Source organism: Myodes glareolus, chromosome 22 (genome assembly GCF_982192425.1).
Source record: "Myodes glareolus chromosome 22, mMyoGla1.1, whole genome shotgun sequence".
NCBI lineage: Eukaryota > Metazoa > Chordata > Mammalia > Rodentia > Cricetidae > Myodes > Myodes glareolus.
The window spans coordinates 22,373,129-22,389,287 of record NC_142047.1 but is presented as its reverse complement, the minus strand read 5'-3'; the positions used below and the strand labels follow the sequence as shown (position 1 = coordinate 22,389,287).

Sequence of the window (16,159 nt, the reverse complement as noted above, 5' to 3'; positions counted from 1 at the left end):
AATAGCATAGACAAGAACTGAGTCACAAGCCCAGTGACAGCAGACCTTGTTGGAGGTTGCCCCGCCTCTGAGATGCCCACCTTAATCTCCCAAGTTCTCTCTCACTAAAAGTAATGTGACCAGTAATAATGACTAGCCAGAATTATTCTGGTGAGAATTTGATCCCCATAGTAGGTATAGGCTAATTTTCATGAAACTCAATGTTGAATGTAAGAGAAAAATGAACAATCCAGGTGATCACCCTTTTAAAATTTGAATAGATTTGATTTAATCCAGTATAGTCCCAATACATATATATGGGACTTCAGTAGATACTGCTAGTGTGCAAATAAATTTCTTTGATTTTTAAGAATTTTCAATTTGACAAATATGACAATTAAGAAATTATTCATAATGACAGTCAGACTAACACAATGTTATATCAGAAACAAAACACAATTTTCTCATTAGATTTAAAGTTTTCATGGAACGTTTCTTTAATTGGGTTATAAAATAACATGCATTTTAATATGCAGAAATGATTCCTAGAAGGACCGTGGGAATGAGATGTTTTGGAATTTGAGGAACAAGAAGCTAGTGCAGTCTGAGAAGAACTTCAGGACCTGAGTTTGATTCCCAGAACCTAGCAGAAAGCAGGATCTGTCGTCTCTGGGCAGGGAAAAGAGATGGGTGGTTTCCTAGAGCCCAGTGGTCATTAGCTCAGCAGAGGTGCCACGTCCTAGATCCTGCTGAAGGGACCCTGCCTCGCCTAACAACAATGAGCAGGGTGCCTAAGACAGGACCTAAGGCTGGCCACTGACCACCACTTGTAAACATTTGAACAAAGACATACACTTGAATGTGTACATTTGAACAGACCCGTACCCCTGCTGGAGAATGCCCTGCCTCCCTCTTCTGAGTGTTCCAAGGACTAGAGGGGGAACACAGTGATACCACCACAAGTCCAGCTCCAAAGGAGAAAACAGGGTTCCAGTCCCTCAGTTCTTTTAAGTCTCTCAGGCTTTTCTCAGGAGTTTCTTCATATACAAATCCAATAGTCCAGCCCGCCAGCCTGTTAGCACAGGGAAATTCTATTGCTCATAGAAACCCACAAATTCATACATTCTCACATTTTAAGGTCCACAGTGACATGCCAAAGCAAACTCCAGTGCAAGGTTCGAGCATCCTAAGTCCCCATTGATCATTGTTTTGGTGCTTGCAGAACGATCATGTGGTTCCACTCAGGATAAATCCTCAGCCCCTGCAAAGCCCCTAGCAGTTCATTTCCTTTTCAAACAAGTTAAATACAAGAGACCAAGTAATGATGAATTCCTCAAGGATCCAAGATAAACAGGAGCATCCATCCCATCTGGCCCTGTCTAGATATGATTAGATATGTCCCAGAAGCCCCGTAGGGCTCTTTGCTAATCAGAAGACTTATGGATGTTCGCACCCTTACCCATTCGCAGAGATGCCATAGAAACACCGAGCACCACTCTTCCCCAGAACTCCCGAGGCTGAGGCTGTAGCTTATGTAGCCATGCATGTGTAGCGATGCTCTCCTTGTCCAGGTGATGGTGTGGATCCATGGAGGTGGAGTTGTGGATGGGGCCTCCACCTACGATGGACTGCCCCTCTCAGCTCATGAAAATGTGGTTGTAGTGACCATTCAGTACCGTCTGGGCATCTGGGGCTTCTTCAGGTGAGATACCGAACATTCTTACTTACCCATTTGTCCCTGGGTCAGTGTGCTTTCTGTTACTGCAGCAAATGGCATGGGATATGCGACTACATAGATTCCTAACTTCCTTACCTTTGAAGTAGAGATGATAATGGCTCAAGATTGTGTGGTCTCATCAAATGGTTCATTGTTGGGAGACCTTGGCTGTGTCACTACATGGTACATAAATAAAAATAAAAGCTGATCATGCAGACAGATGATATGGTGGGAGAAGTATCCCAGAGAGGGGAGTAATGTTGCATTAAAAGATTAACTCGTTCTCTGGGGAGAACCAGGTCACAGAGAACTGTATTAATTCCTTTCCAGGGCAGCATCAGCAGAGACCAAAAAAAGCCTTGCTCTGAGTCTCAGCCGTCATAGGTCCCTTCACTGCCTGATAATGTCACAAGATAGACTAGGGCATGGAACTGGACCTTTGGTGGGGAAACCATCTGCAAACCCTAATGAACAATGCAAATTCTTGCTCCAACCCTAGTCAAAGCCCCATGTGTCTAGACTGATACTACTATAACCATCTACGGTTATTGGTCTATTATTTTAATACTACAACTTTTCTGTATAAGGCTGAGCCTGCTCTGTAAGACACATGAAGTCCTGTCATTCCTATGCACAACGGTTCTGCCTTACTTATAATGATACAGAAGTCTTTGCCAAGGCCACAGCGCCCATTCCTCCTGCATCTCACACCAGCATCACCCACACTTCTGTTCCTGCGGTCTTTGTAACCATGCTTCTCCTACTGCAGCTCCCTCTTCCAATGCTTGCAAAACTCACTTGTTCATTTTATTCAGTCCTCTACTAAATGCCACTGCCTAATGAGGTCTTTTCTGGCTATGCAATCTAAAATACCATGCTTCCATTGTATTTTATGTCCCATCCTAACACCCCATTTCCTTTAGACCTAATTTTATTTTTTCCACTAGCTTTTTCTATATTCATTTCTTCTATTGGTCTATGTACTTCAGCAAGAGACAACTGTAGTTAGAGACTTTCTGTTTGTTTTCAAATGAGCCCTAGCATTTAGACCTAGGTTGGCCCCTGAGTACATAGTGCCTGGAGGGTGACTGTAGGGACCACAAAGAGCTTCATTGTAGCGATGAGTCAGCAAAGGAATGCTCCTCTTGGTAATGTGGAGCCCAGCCTTAGTTCAGAGAACTCCCTAAGAACCCTAGTTTAATTCTGGTGTTCAGAGCACAGCCATGGCATGGCTGTTCTAATTCACCATTGTCTTACAGCACAGGGGATGAACACAGCCAGGGGAACTGGGGTCATTTGGACCAGATAGCTGCACTGCACTGGGTCCAGGACAACATTGCCAACTTTGGAGGAGACCCGGGCTCTGTGACCATCTTTGGAGAGTCAGCAGGAAGTTTCAGTGTCTCTCTTCTTGTAAGTGTTTCTAACTCCACAGAGCACCAGATAATACAGGTGAATGGTTGGGTTAAAAAGAGCACCTGACAAGGGAATCCACAGAGATAGCTGACCTGAGCACATGGGAGTTCATGAACTCTGGACCAGTACTTAGGAAGCCTGCATGGGACTGACCTAGGCCTTCTGCATGTGTGTGACAGTTGTGTGGTTTGGTCTCTTTGTAAAGCTCTTGACAGTGGGATCAGGACCCGTTCCTGATGCTTAGCTACCTTCTGTGAACCTGTTTCCCATACTGGATTACCTCACTCAGCTTTGGTGTAGGGGAAAGGGCATCAAGTCCTCATCAACCTTATGTGCCATGCTTTGCTTAATCTCATGTAGACCTGCTCCTTTAATAATGGGGACAGGAGGAGTGGATGGGGAGGGGATAGATGGGAAAGAAGAGGGGAGGGCAGGAGAGGAGGGAGTGAAAACTGTGGTTGGTCTGTCATAAATGAAAAAAGTTAATTAAAAAAAAAGGATGTGAACAGAGCCATAAAGACGAGTGAGTTACTGACTTTCCCTGGGAACATAAACTCTCTTCCTTCCAGGTGTTGTCTCCCCTGGCCAAGAACCTCTTCCACAGGGCCATTTCCCAGAGCAGTGTGATCCTCAATCCCTGCCTGTTTGGGAGAGATGCCAGACCCTTAGCTAAGGTATGTGTCACCTTGGACAGCTCCTGTGCCCCTTCCTCTGCTTTCCAAGGACCCCAAGTGTCTTTCTTGCTGTGGGATTCAGCTGAGGTGCTCAAGGAATTTCTGAAGGAGAATGGCTATGCAGGAAGGGCTACAGCTTTAAGGGCACACTACACTTCATGTGTAACCTCCAGCCATTCTGCCCACATTTCAGTGTATATAAGACACAATCATCTCCTGCGCATACCATCTGAGCATCACCCTCATTTGTGAGTGGAGAAAGTCAGACATGAAAAGAATGAATGACTTGTTTAAGACAACAATGTGCCAGAGGTAGGACCTGGAACCAAATAGTGAGAACAGTTTCTGTAGCCACACTTGACATTGAGAACAAGTCCTCCGTGTACTTATAAGGATAGAAATTAGATCCATTTGATCAGGCACCAGGGGCATAAGATTGTATAAGATCCTGTCAGTGTTCTACTCAGTAACAGGAATCACACCCAGGGACTCGGTTCCTGGATTTGCTGGTCTAGAATTCCGTCAGCAATCATCAGTTGCCTTAGAAGTTAAAAAGTGGTAGAATCAATCCACTCTCTGCGTTGAGAAAGGGAAAGGATGTGCTCTTGACCCCTAATCTCTTACAGAAAGTGGCTGCTGCTGCTGGCTGTAAAACCACCACCTCAGCCACCATGGTTCACTGCCTGCGCCAGAAGACAGAGGATGAACTCTTGGAGGTTGCTCAGAAAATGGTAGGTGTGTCCATCCTAGAAGCCCCACCCTGTATACCTGAGCCAAGGTTTCATGTGTTCAGCAATGTTCTGGCTTCATATTTCGTTAAACGGTTTCCTGTCTCACAGAACTGTCAACCTTCTATCTAAATTGGGATATTTTTCATTTCTTTCTTGTTATGAAATACTTCAAATATCAGAAGCCCAATAATAACACGATGAGAAATTACATGACAGACCCCCACACACACACACTTTATCAAAACACAGTATTTTGAAAAGTGGCATACTCTGTAAGGAGCTCTGCAGTGAGGAAGCCCAGGGTCAAGGAGCCTGGAGCTGGGTTCTGTGAGGGTTTCAGTTCACAATAAATCCAGTGAGAAGTCAGCATTCTGGAAGGTGGCAATAGTCAAATGATGAGTCTGCTGATGGGGACTGTCTTGAGCCAAGAGCACTTTTTCACTAGAGAATAACTGACTCTGTGACTAAGTGTGGTCTCCAAATCTCCCATACATAAGAAAGGAAAGCTTTGGAAGCCCCGATTACCTGGTGATCCTTATTCTTAGCCACGAGTGTAAATGCTAGGAGATAGAGCTGGAGAATTCGCTGCAGTTAAACAGAAGCACCATAATCATTTTTTTGTGTGTGGATTTTACACTTAGAAACCCCTACAGTAATTTGATTTAGTATCTTGCAGGGTAAAGTGTTGGACCTGAAATAGTTGTAAATCAAGAATTTGAGTTGAGTAATATTTTAAAATTTCATTTTCAGTTTTTAAGACATGAAACGCTCCCTATTCCCACATATAACTGTCAACTTGAGTTTTGGGGGTGAGACACACAGCAGAACACGTTTAAGGAAAGTGTCACAACTTCTGTCAGTTAGTGTAGAAAACAAACGCACAGCACACTGGTAGCACAGTTTCTTAGATTTTCCAAGACACTCAGTTAAAGTACTAGGATTGTACTTTAGATAATCCCGACCAAATTATCTCTGAACTATCAATTCATCTTCATAACCAAATCTTGTTCATCACCTTTTTCATCAGTCTAGTAGAGATGCATCTAAAACTTTGAATTAATCCTTTTCCAGTCTATTCAGCATCCAGGAATCATTCAGTCAATCTCTACCAGCATACCTATGCCAGACCTCCAAAACAATAGTTTGTTAAATATCTACCTCTTACTTTTCATCTGCATTTTCAATGAATTCACCTAAATAAACAGTACTTGTATTGACCAGCTACATCTATACATCAATCTGATGTCTGTGTGTCTGTCCATTTATGATCCATACAGAGGGGAGCTAAAAGGGAAGCAATGAGAATATACACTGAATGCTTTCCTGATCACAGCTGAGAAAAGGCCATGTGTTTCAGTGTGAGTGCAGGATTTGGGATTTTCTCATCTCAGATGAGAACAACCTTCAAGGATTCCTTGAACAGAAAAAGAAGTGTGTTGTACAGAATTTTCAAATAATCAAAATATCCTGAAACAAATAGCTTAGGATGTGGCTAGATCTAGACCCTTTGAATATACTGTTGGGAATGCACTTATCTCCATTTCTTTCCATTTGTAATTGAAGGAGAGTGTGGGAGTCTTCTCTCTAAACTAGTTTGCTTTCTTAGCAGGTTAAAGATCTTAGAATCTAGACTAATACTCTACATGCATGGGAGGCAACTATACTAAAAAATTCTGCAGTAATGTTAAGGGTCTACTCAGCTTTCCCAGCAGAGTTTTACCAAGACCTCAGACTTGAGTGAAGAAGACTGTAGAGAGGGAAGACGTTAGGACCAGAAAAACCAACTAGGAAGTTCCATCACTGCATTAATGCAGGGAGGTCTCCTGCTGTACACTGAGCTCCGGGTCACATGCAGTTGTCTGCATTCCTGCAGCAGGAGGAAGGAAGGAAAAGGCAAGGGTGTGGTGGAGGGGAAATTGCGGTTCTATTGCCCATCCCAGCTGTAGACTTATCTTTGCTGTGGATACTGTGTACCCTCTACCACCTCCTTGACCTAATTACTCTACTCTCCATGGGAGACATTAGGGTGTTGTTCTGGAGAGAGCAGAAGAGGGGAAAGATGAAAAATGGAGATCACAGGCAGAGGCTCCAGACATCCTCTCCATGCCCTGGAGACCATGAATGGGGCCCCAGGCTCTGTCTCTTTATACCAGATGTCTCTTATCAATCCTGCTGCACTTTATGCCCAGACCCTGAGGATACAGCATAGGGTCCTCTAATTCTGATCCCACCAAGAAATAATAAAGGGAAAAAGCATAATATTTTCGGCTGAAACTCAAAAGATCTACTCTTGTCTAAGGGAAGTTCCTCACCCACTTTCTCTGACGTTTTCTCCACAGATGTTTGGTTCTCTTGATTTTCTTAGCGACCCCAGAGAGGTAAGGGCCTTTGCTTTCTGTATGTGAGTGTCAAATCTTATGTATTAAATCCCAGGGAAAGGACTCCCCTTTGTAGAATTCTGATGTTCTTTGTGTGTTTTCTGCTCAGACCCACTGAGGGAAAGTCACTAGCTTGGGTAATACAGCCACGGCAACCAGGGGCAGGGTAGCCTGATTCCTGATTCAGTGCTTGTCCTCAGCAGCTCTGGCCCCTAGAGTCACCTATCCCCCTCCAGTGGTCATTTCTTGCTTCTAAAATGACACTGTGGGGGAAGGATGATCAGACCCTTACCTATGGCTGAGATGACTCGCGAAGAGTCCAGGAGCCTTCACTGAGGAGCACAGTTCTCAAGGGATGACAAAGGGCAGATGTATGAGAGTGGAGCCTGACTGAGATGATGAGGATACTGCCCTTCTCCAGCATCCAGAATACATGAGTGGGGCCTCTCCTCTCCCCTGTCCTTCTCCCTCCCAGCTCTGACCAGGATCGGGTGATGTCAGGTATATAGCATCTCCAGTCTTGTCTCTTCTGTTCCCTCCCTGTGGAATCCCTGTTCTTACTATGTGGAAGGAAGGGTTTAGGAGCTGGGGCATGAAATAGACAAGACTTCCTACTTTCATAGAAACTGCTCTTCTGGTGGGGGCATAGTATCCGGAAAATAAATTGGTAAGTTATGTTGTGTATCTGGCAGTGGCAGCAGAGAGAGAGCTGCTGAGTGGTTTGTGTGAATAACAGATTTAAGTTATGGCTTGAAGAGCCAAGTCATGCTAGAGGGAACTGAAGTCAGCTAACTGAAACCTAGAAACATTTCCCTGTAGGTGGAAAGGCGTGTTACAGGGGGAAAGTGTGTTTGAAGTAGAAATAGCTAGGACAGAAACAGGCTTGAGTCTGGGGAGCTGGAAGAGGTTAAGATGGGCTTAGCTATTGAAAGACAAGGATGGTGACACAGGATGAGATATGGGTATCCAGAAGGGACTGAATGGAGCAGTGAAACCTGTTGAGTTTTTGAACATCCCTTTGACTCCAGCATAAAAATAGGTTATAGAGAAGGGGCAGGGACTGTCCAGAGACCACTGCGTGACCGCAGCATAGGCAAGACATTCTGATGCAATGTGTCGGGTCATGGCAGGTTGAAAGGAACCACCAGTAGGTGTGGCATCAGGAGCCTGGAGCTGAGCGTTCTTACGTTGACCTTCAACCACAAAGTAGACAATGGAAACTAGAAGTGATGAACCTCTAAGCTCTCCTGTGGATGACATCCTCCCTACAGCAAGTCCACACCTTTTAATGCTCCCCACAAAGTGTCACCAACAGGGCCAAAGTGTTCAAATGGGGCCACTTAAACCACATACATGCAATTGTACAAAAAATATATAAATTATATTATGTTTATAATTTCAAATTATGTACAATTTCATATACATATGTAAAATTGTGTATGATCTGTTACACAGATGTACATATATATCTTACTTTGCTCAAGACCAATTCCCACAATATCCATCCCATTCCCTGCCAGTGTTCTTTCTGGCTCCCCTGGCACAATTCTGTTTTCAGCAACTCATAGACGTTGCCCCATTTAGGACCCCGAATTGCTGTGGCCCAGCCTCATGAGTCCGTGTGCTGGCTAAGGGCTGAGATGGGCAGAAAGTGGAGTCTGATGGTGGCCGAGGAAGGGTAATCACAGATGTTGCATTGTTCTCTTCCCTAGAGCTACTTTTTGCTTCCCACTGTGATTGATGGAGTGGTGCTTCCAAAGGCACCATAAAAGATCCTAGCTGAGAAGAACTTCAACACTGTGCCTTACATGGTGGGCATCACCAAGAAAGAGTTTGGCTGGATCACGCCTATGGTGAGACCATATAGGACTCTTAGTGGTACCCATAGAGCCTCAGTCCACACAACCCATCTCTTTGATCCTACGTGCTCTCTCTGGTCACAGTCTCCAACCAGACCAGAGAAACTGTCACCACTGTCATACTTCCATGGGAAGATTCTCCAGCATGGCCCAACTGCCTTCTGGGAACTACAGACCTGAAAAACCCTCTCTCTAGACACTCTCTTTCCTTAAGGAGTCTAAAATTCTCAGGCTGGAAGGGTCTGTGGAGAGGACAGTGGTGCAGATGGAGAGTAAAGGGGCATTAAGGGAGCAGAAGGAGTCGGAGTTTGGGTGAATCTGACTGGGCACTGCAGCTTCCGCCTTGGACCTGAACCATTGGTTTGTATAAATTTCCATGGTACTTCATAGTTGAGAACCATAAAAATCACTTCAGATTGACTTCAAGTTGCTTCTGGAATGATAGACGTCCTTCCTCTGTTAGAGACAAACTCTGATACTGGCTAAACCAGTAAGATGTATCTAATTTCATAGTGTTTGCGGTGAGTTTAGATTCCTGATGTATAGAGATTTCCAGGCTGAGGCAGCCCCGAGAGACACTGCAATAAACAGTGAGTCAGTGCCTCTGGTTGCTGAATTGAATCCTTCCTCACTTCCCGGGAACAAGTTTGCATCTCATCATGATAGGATGCAAGGATGTGAGCTGAAATACGGACCTCACCAAAGTGAGTTCTTCACTCTCCATGGTGACCAAATTGTGATGGGAGTTATCGCCCCAAATGTTCACATTTGCAAAAGGTTAAAGTGTCGCAAGAAAACTTTCCTCAAGTCCCTGAGAAACTAATGTTGTTGAGGAAGCTGTAGCTCACAGGATAGAGAAAGGATGGGTGATCACAAGAGAGAGTTCAGGGGCCAGTGGGCCCATCACTAAGTTCAGGCAAGAGGTAGAGTAACTCCAGTTGAGTTTCCTGAGCTTGACCAGGCAGGCACTGAAGAGAGATGACTGTCATTCTAAGGCTCTGGGATGACCTTCAACTGCTAGAGGCTGTACTGGAATAGGGTCAGTTTTCTCAGTACAGACATTTGGACAGGGATAGACACACAGAAGGTTCTGCATGTCTACCTGCAATAGGAGTGCACAGGTCATCAAAGAAATCCAGCCATATGGTTGACTCGACTCTGGCTTCCAGAGACACTTGAGCTGTAGGTCAGGGCTTGTATCCTCCTTGAACTTCTAACACTGTCCTAACCTAAATACCACTCATTCTCTGAAGGATTAGTGTGTGTTTGTATTATATAAACTATATGTAGTATAGATTCCTATCTATAATATCTAATATATGCAATATATGTGGTATGTGCATTCTCCTGTACTGCATATATTTCTAGATATAATCTCAATTTTTTCATAGATTATTTCTTCAAACATGAAATTTCACAGCTAACAAGGCCTGGTAAAGGAACTTCCTTCTGGATTGGTTTGGATAGTCGACCTTTTTTGTTTCTTCCTGTTAATTCCACACGATTCACAAATATTAACCATTGTGTTTAACAGATGATAGGCTTTCCACTTTCTGAAGATGAACTGGATGAGAAGAGGATCGCTTCCCTTCTTTGGCACTCTTACCCGATCCTTGTAAGTGAACTGTGGGACTCAGCTGAGAAGCAAAGAACTGTGGGTTTTGCGTCCAAACACACGCTAACTCCATGGCTAAAAGTGCTTATATCTGTGTTTCATCCCCCGTTTTCTACTCTGCATGCTTTAGTATAATGCAAAAAAACTCATTTGTTGTTTGTTGCTTAAAGATTCCAGTATTTCCAGGATATATTGTTGAGTAAAAGATTCCTTCGGAAAGCTCACAAAAGACCAGATATCTAGGGATTGGAGTCCCAAGACTTCTGTAGGTAATTGTTGGGAGTCAAAGCAGACAGGTGGGCACCACAATATTTACAACCTTTGAGTGGTTTTCCATTCTGATACATGGGCTGCTACTAACTCTATAGATATAGACCTGAATGGCCTCGGCTCTGATAAAGAGAAGGTTTCTGACCATCAAGACTCATGAGCCGTGTCTTTTTTATTCCCTTTCTCAGAAATGCTTTTCTGATCAATTTCTGGTCCTTTTAGAACATCTCTGAGAGTCTGATTCCAGCTGTCATTGAGAAGTATATATCAGGGGCAGACAACCCCATCAGAAGGAAAGACCTTCTCCAAGACTTAATGGGAGATGCGATGTTTGGTGCCCCGTCTGTGATTGTGTCCCATCGTCACAGAAGTGAGTCTCAGTCTCAGGTGTTGCATGGGAGGAGGATACAGGCTCACCAGCTAGGCCTCCAACTCACCCGCCCCTTGAAATTGTCAGTTATGAAATCTGTTGACGATCAGGCCTCAAAAGCCGGTTCCCTATGTCCTGTGATCTTTAGTTTCACTTTTGCCGGGTAGGAATCTATGAGAAAGTTGGTCACAGGCAGTTTAGTCTAGGAGATGGTCCCACAGCACACTGTAGAGAGGTGAAGTGATACTTAGACAGGATAGGGGCCAACCTACTGAGCTGCTTAGCATGTGACCACCTTAGATACATGCAGCTTAGTGTTTTTCTCAGGACTTTTCTCTCTCAGCAGCTAAAGAGCGGTATGTATCCACCTCTCATTGGGTAAGAGCTCTCCCACAGGGATCGTTAGGTCTATGATGCCTTTATCTGCTGCAAACATGAGCACAGTTGTTCCTAGTGGCCAGAAAACAGCCCAGGCTAGTCCTGTTGGTGTTTTATGTGCATATCAGGTTGGCCTGCCCAGAAATAGGCAATTAGTAAGAAGATGTAATTCTTACTTCTCTTCACTCCATAACAACAAAAAAATATGACATATCAAAACTTAAGGGGAGGAGGCTTTACTTGAGTTTGGAGCCTCAGAATGTTCAGCCTGTGATGTTGAGAAAGTTTGATCAGCTCGCATCATGGGGGGCATGTGAGTATTGAAGCTGTATGGAACAGCAACAGGCATAGTCCGGGTCATTTCTGAGTATGGCCCCAGTGACCCGCCTCCTACCAACAGGCCACACCTTCCTAGCCAATAGTGTGTTAGAGCTTGAATGCAACAATAGTTAAAAACATTAGCCATAGTGATCTAATTGTCTCCGGAAACACTCCCACAAACACAAAAGTGTGATTTGCGAGTGGTCTAAGCATTTTTTAATTTAACTAAGTTGCTGGAACCAACTATCAAAGGTACCAATTACATCTGCCAAAAACTGCTCCTTCTGCGAGGCTAATGGTTTTCCAGCATTCCTTTCTGAAGTTGCAGTTACCTGTGAGAAACTGCAGGGATGAAGAAAGAATGGAGAATATAACACAATGACATATTTTGAAAGAGAGAAACTTTCTATCATTTCTTAAATTGCAAATTGATAAATTTCACTTATCAACTTATGGTGCACACATTTTCTGCTTGATTATACAATGCCTAATAAATATATCTGCTGATTAACACACACATTTCTTCAAATCCTTAACATTTTCTACAGTGAGAAGACTTGAAATTTTCTCTCAGCTATTTTTAAATGTGTGATTTTATTTTTCAGATATATGACACTGTGGGTTGGGAAACTAATAAGACAAAGAATTTCTTTCTGCCTGATAAATTTTTCCTCTTTTCCTTCATCATTGACCTCCAATCTCTTAACTCCATGTTTTGTCTGTATGCTTGCTAGTAAATCTAGATTCTCCAATGATCAGCATCACATGTAATTTATCTTTCTATACTCAGCTATTTAACATGGCATCATGCTCGCTGATTCACCCTACACTGTAAAAGTACCAGTTTCTTTCTTAACGATAAAGGGCACGCCATTGTAGTGATACTTTGCTTGTAATCTAACAAATAAAGCTTTCCTGAGGATCAGAGTGCAGGGTCAAACCACTAGTTAGCCATAGAGACCAGGCCAAGGTGGCACACACCTTTAATCCCAGGATTTAGGAGACAGAGGCAGACAGATATCTGTGAGTTCAAGGCTACCCTGGTCTGCACAAGATCGAGCCAGTCTAAAAGAGAAACAGATCCAGGAGGTGATGGATCACACATTTAAACTCAGGACTTGGGAGTCACATACCTTTAATCCCAAATATTTAATGTAAATCCCTAGTAGCAACACTGCTGGGCCATACTGTGATGCTGCTCTCAATCTCCTAAGAGCCTCCCAGAGAGTGGTATTTTATTTGTGTTTTGATAAAGAAAGCCTGTCTGAAGATCAGAGTGCAGAGCTAAGCCACTAGAGGCCAGGAAGTGGTAGCACACACATTGTTCCAGGACTCAAAGCCACCCTTGGCTATAGGAGACTGAATCTGTCTAAAAAGAAAACTCACACAAAGGTGCTCCCTGGTCTCAGGAGTCACACGCCTTTAATCCCAGGCCTAGGGAGGTGGAGACAGGAGAGATATGACTGGATGCAGAGAGGTATATAAGGCAGGCGGAGACAGGAGCTCATTGAACTCTTAGGTTTGGTATAGAGCATTGCAGTCTACAGTCGTGCTGAGGCCAGGATCACCCCTTTGTAGAGGTAAAAACTCTCCAGTGGCTTGGTTGCTTGCTTTCCTGATTTTTAAGCTTGAACCCCTGTATCTGTTCCTTGGTTTTTATTATTTGTGCTACAGTACCACATCACTATTCCTTCATCCCAGCAGTATTTAAAGGATTCTTCTCTTTTCTAAACATATTTACTATAATTTTCTACTTTCACTTCTCAAAAAAACCGATTTGGATCATGGGAAAAAGACTTTTCATTATGATTTTAATTTGGATATTTTCAAATATCCAATAAGATAACAACTTTTCACCTATCCATTTCCCGTGTCTTTAGTATTTTTAATGTTTTAAATTGAAAAAGGTTGCATCACTTCCCCCTCCCTTTTCTTCCTCTTTTTTCTCCCAGATACTCTGTTTCTAACCACCTAAGAATCATGAAAGCTACCAGTACTGCATGGCAACATAGAGATGCCCAAGTCACTCACATGTCAATGGCAGCCAACAACTGTTTAATTGGACTTACGGCCCCACTCATCAAGAGTGAAATCATACCTGGTACTGGAAACCTAGCCAGCTTCTAGGGTCTACAGATGTCCTGTACATTAGGAAAAAGTCTGCTATCTATTTTCATATGTATGTCTCCTATTGAAAGATACTACTTCAGGCCTCTGGTCCCTTTTGTTCATTTGAATTCATTTATTTGTTTATTGCTATTGCATGTTTGAATCGACACATGTCACATAGAAGGATCACAAAGAGCTTTCTCTTCCAATGGTTGCTTCTGCATCCTGCTATTGGTTTCTTTCTGTGAAGAATTGCTTGATTTCCTATTAATCCATTTGTCCGTTTCTCTTGTTGTTCATGGTGCTGGTGCTCAGTCTAAGCTACTGTTTGCCGTGGACGGAATTATTGTTATTCCTTTATGACTTCTACTTGTGATTGGAGGTTTCTGAGGTGATATTTGTCTTCTCTCCATTTTAGTTTCATGAATGTGGAAATCTGGTTTTCTCAACAACATTGACTAAAGAGACTGCTTTATGTTATTTTAGATTCATGTTGTCTTTGTAAAACAGCAGCCAGTACCTGCCTGTGTTCCTGTCTTTGCTATATCCCATTTTTCAATGTATGCACATGGGTAAAGCAACTACCACATTAACTGCCACACTGCTGAGTAACTGTGGATACAGAACAGAGTTAAAGTCAGGTCGTGTCATAGCTCCAACATTGCTCTGACTGCTCACGGTCATCTTGGTGACAATTGGTTTTAGGTAATTTTTTTTTCTATAAAGACGAATGGCATTGGATATAAGGACATATATAATTAAATCAATAAATCGCTGTGAGTACTATGGATATTTTTAAATCTTTCCTTTTACTCCATGATCAGGAGATGTCTTTGTCTTTATTTGTGTGTTCATTTTCTTTAAGCTATGAGCTAGTTTTCATAATTCAGTGGTAGTACCACCTAGATTAAATTTAGCTTTATATTCTGACTGCCATCATTGTGTAGGTTTCTCAAGGCATCTGTGCAGTGTTCCAGATGTCTGTTGCCAGCACAGAGGGAGTCCAGCTGGCTGACTGACAATCCTTCAGGTCGAGGCAACCAGAGCATTAGGAGAGCATTAAGCATCCAACAACTGCTAAGATTGGAATGAAATGGTCCCACCAATCCCCATCTTTGCAATTTGAAAATTTACATCAGGGAGAGTGCGTACAAAGGAGCTAAACAGAACATGCCCTAAGCAGGAGTAGCGATCTTAAAGATTTCCCTATTTATCACTTTTGCAGTGGCCCAGGCAATACTGGGTCCCCTAACTGCCTCTGTTCCTTCTCGGCTCTCCTACTCTTGTGCATATACTTGTTCACGGTAGTTTCTTATGACAGCTCTGTTGTTGTGGTATCTGCTGTCATGTTTCTTCTTGTGTTCTGGTTGTGAGTCTTTAAATTGATATAAATTGATAAAAATTCTTTTCTGCTTATAGGTTTATCAACCTAAACCTAGTAGGTTTAGAATGTTCTTTCTTTCCCTTCCTTCCTTCCTTCCTTCCTTCCTTCCTTCCTTCCTTCCTTCCTTCCTTCCTTCCTTCCTTTCTCCCTCCCTCCCTTCCTTCCTTTCTCCCTCCCTCCCTTCCTTCCTTTCTTTCTGAAAAAAAAACACCTCAGTTTTGTTCACCTTTCTTATTTTTTAAATTCTCAAACGTCTGCCTTTATCTTCACGATTTCTTTCCTTCTTTGAGTTTTCTTGAAACTTTGGTATGTAATCTTAGGTTGTTGGAAACTTTTCCTCTCTTAATGCAGGTGCTTGTTGCTATGAGCTTCCCTTATAGTTCCCCTCACTCTAACACATACGTGTTGGCAGGCTGCACTGTTTTCCTAATTAAATTCTCCACTTTTCATACATGTACATAATGTATTCTGATCTTTCTCAGTCCCTGCCCTTTTACCTCCTTCTGCCTCCTGCCACTCCCCTTTAGCTATATTCATTTCTATTTTGTTTTGCATGTGAACCACTGAATTTAACCGGAGCCACCCATGTGACCATAGGCATGGAACTACCCAATGGAGCCAGGTGGGCTCACCTGAGGGTAAGCGTCAGATGGTAATGACTCCCTCTCACCAGGAATCCATCAGTAACCAGTGCTCCACCAGGGAGGAGTAAAGGCCTCATGAAACTCTTCCCTTCCAGGATCAGGTATCCTTTGGAGTCCTCGGGCAGGCAAGTGCAGCTGCTGTGTAACTGTGAGTTCACAGTAACAATGGTTGTGTCATGCCCAGAAGACAGGATTTCACAGCCATTCTCCCTGTATCCGAGCTCTTGAGTTCTTTCTGTCACTTTTTACACTATGTTCCCGGAACCTTAGAGGGAAAGGTACTTTTTTCCCATTTGTTCCAATGTATCATCGAT

The 16,159-nt window shown here is 43.2% G+C and overlaps 1 pseudogene across 1 annotated transcript; it reads left to right on the top strand.

Annotated features, from left to right (window-relative positions):
• The first annotated feature begins 1,553 nt into the window (after positions 1-1,553).
• On the top strand, positions 1,554-15,250 carry LOC146890263 (liver carboxylesterase 1-like; annotated as a pseudogene). Its single transcript, XR_015735958.1, has 9 exons — positions 1,554-1,681; positions 2,956-3,109; positions 3,682-3,786; positions 4,413-4,517; positions 6,857-6,895; positions 8,608-8,748; positions 10,289-10,369; positions 10,862-11,009; positions 15,237-15,250. The product of XR_015735958.1 is annotated as a liver carboxylesterase 1-like (transcript).
• Positions 15,251-16,159: the final 909 nt, after the last annotated feature.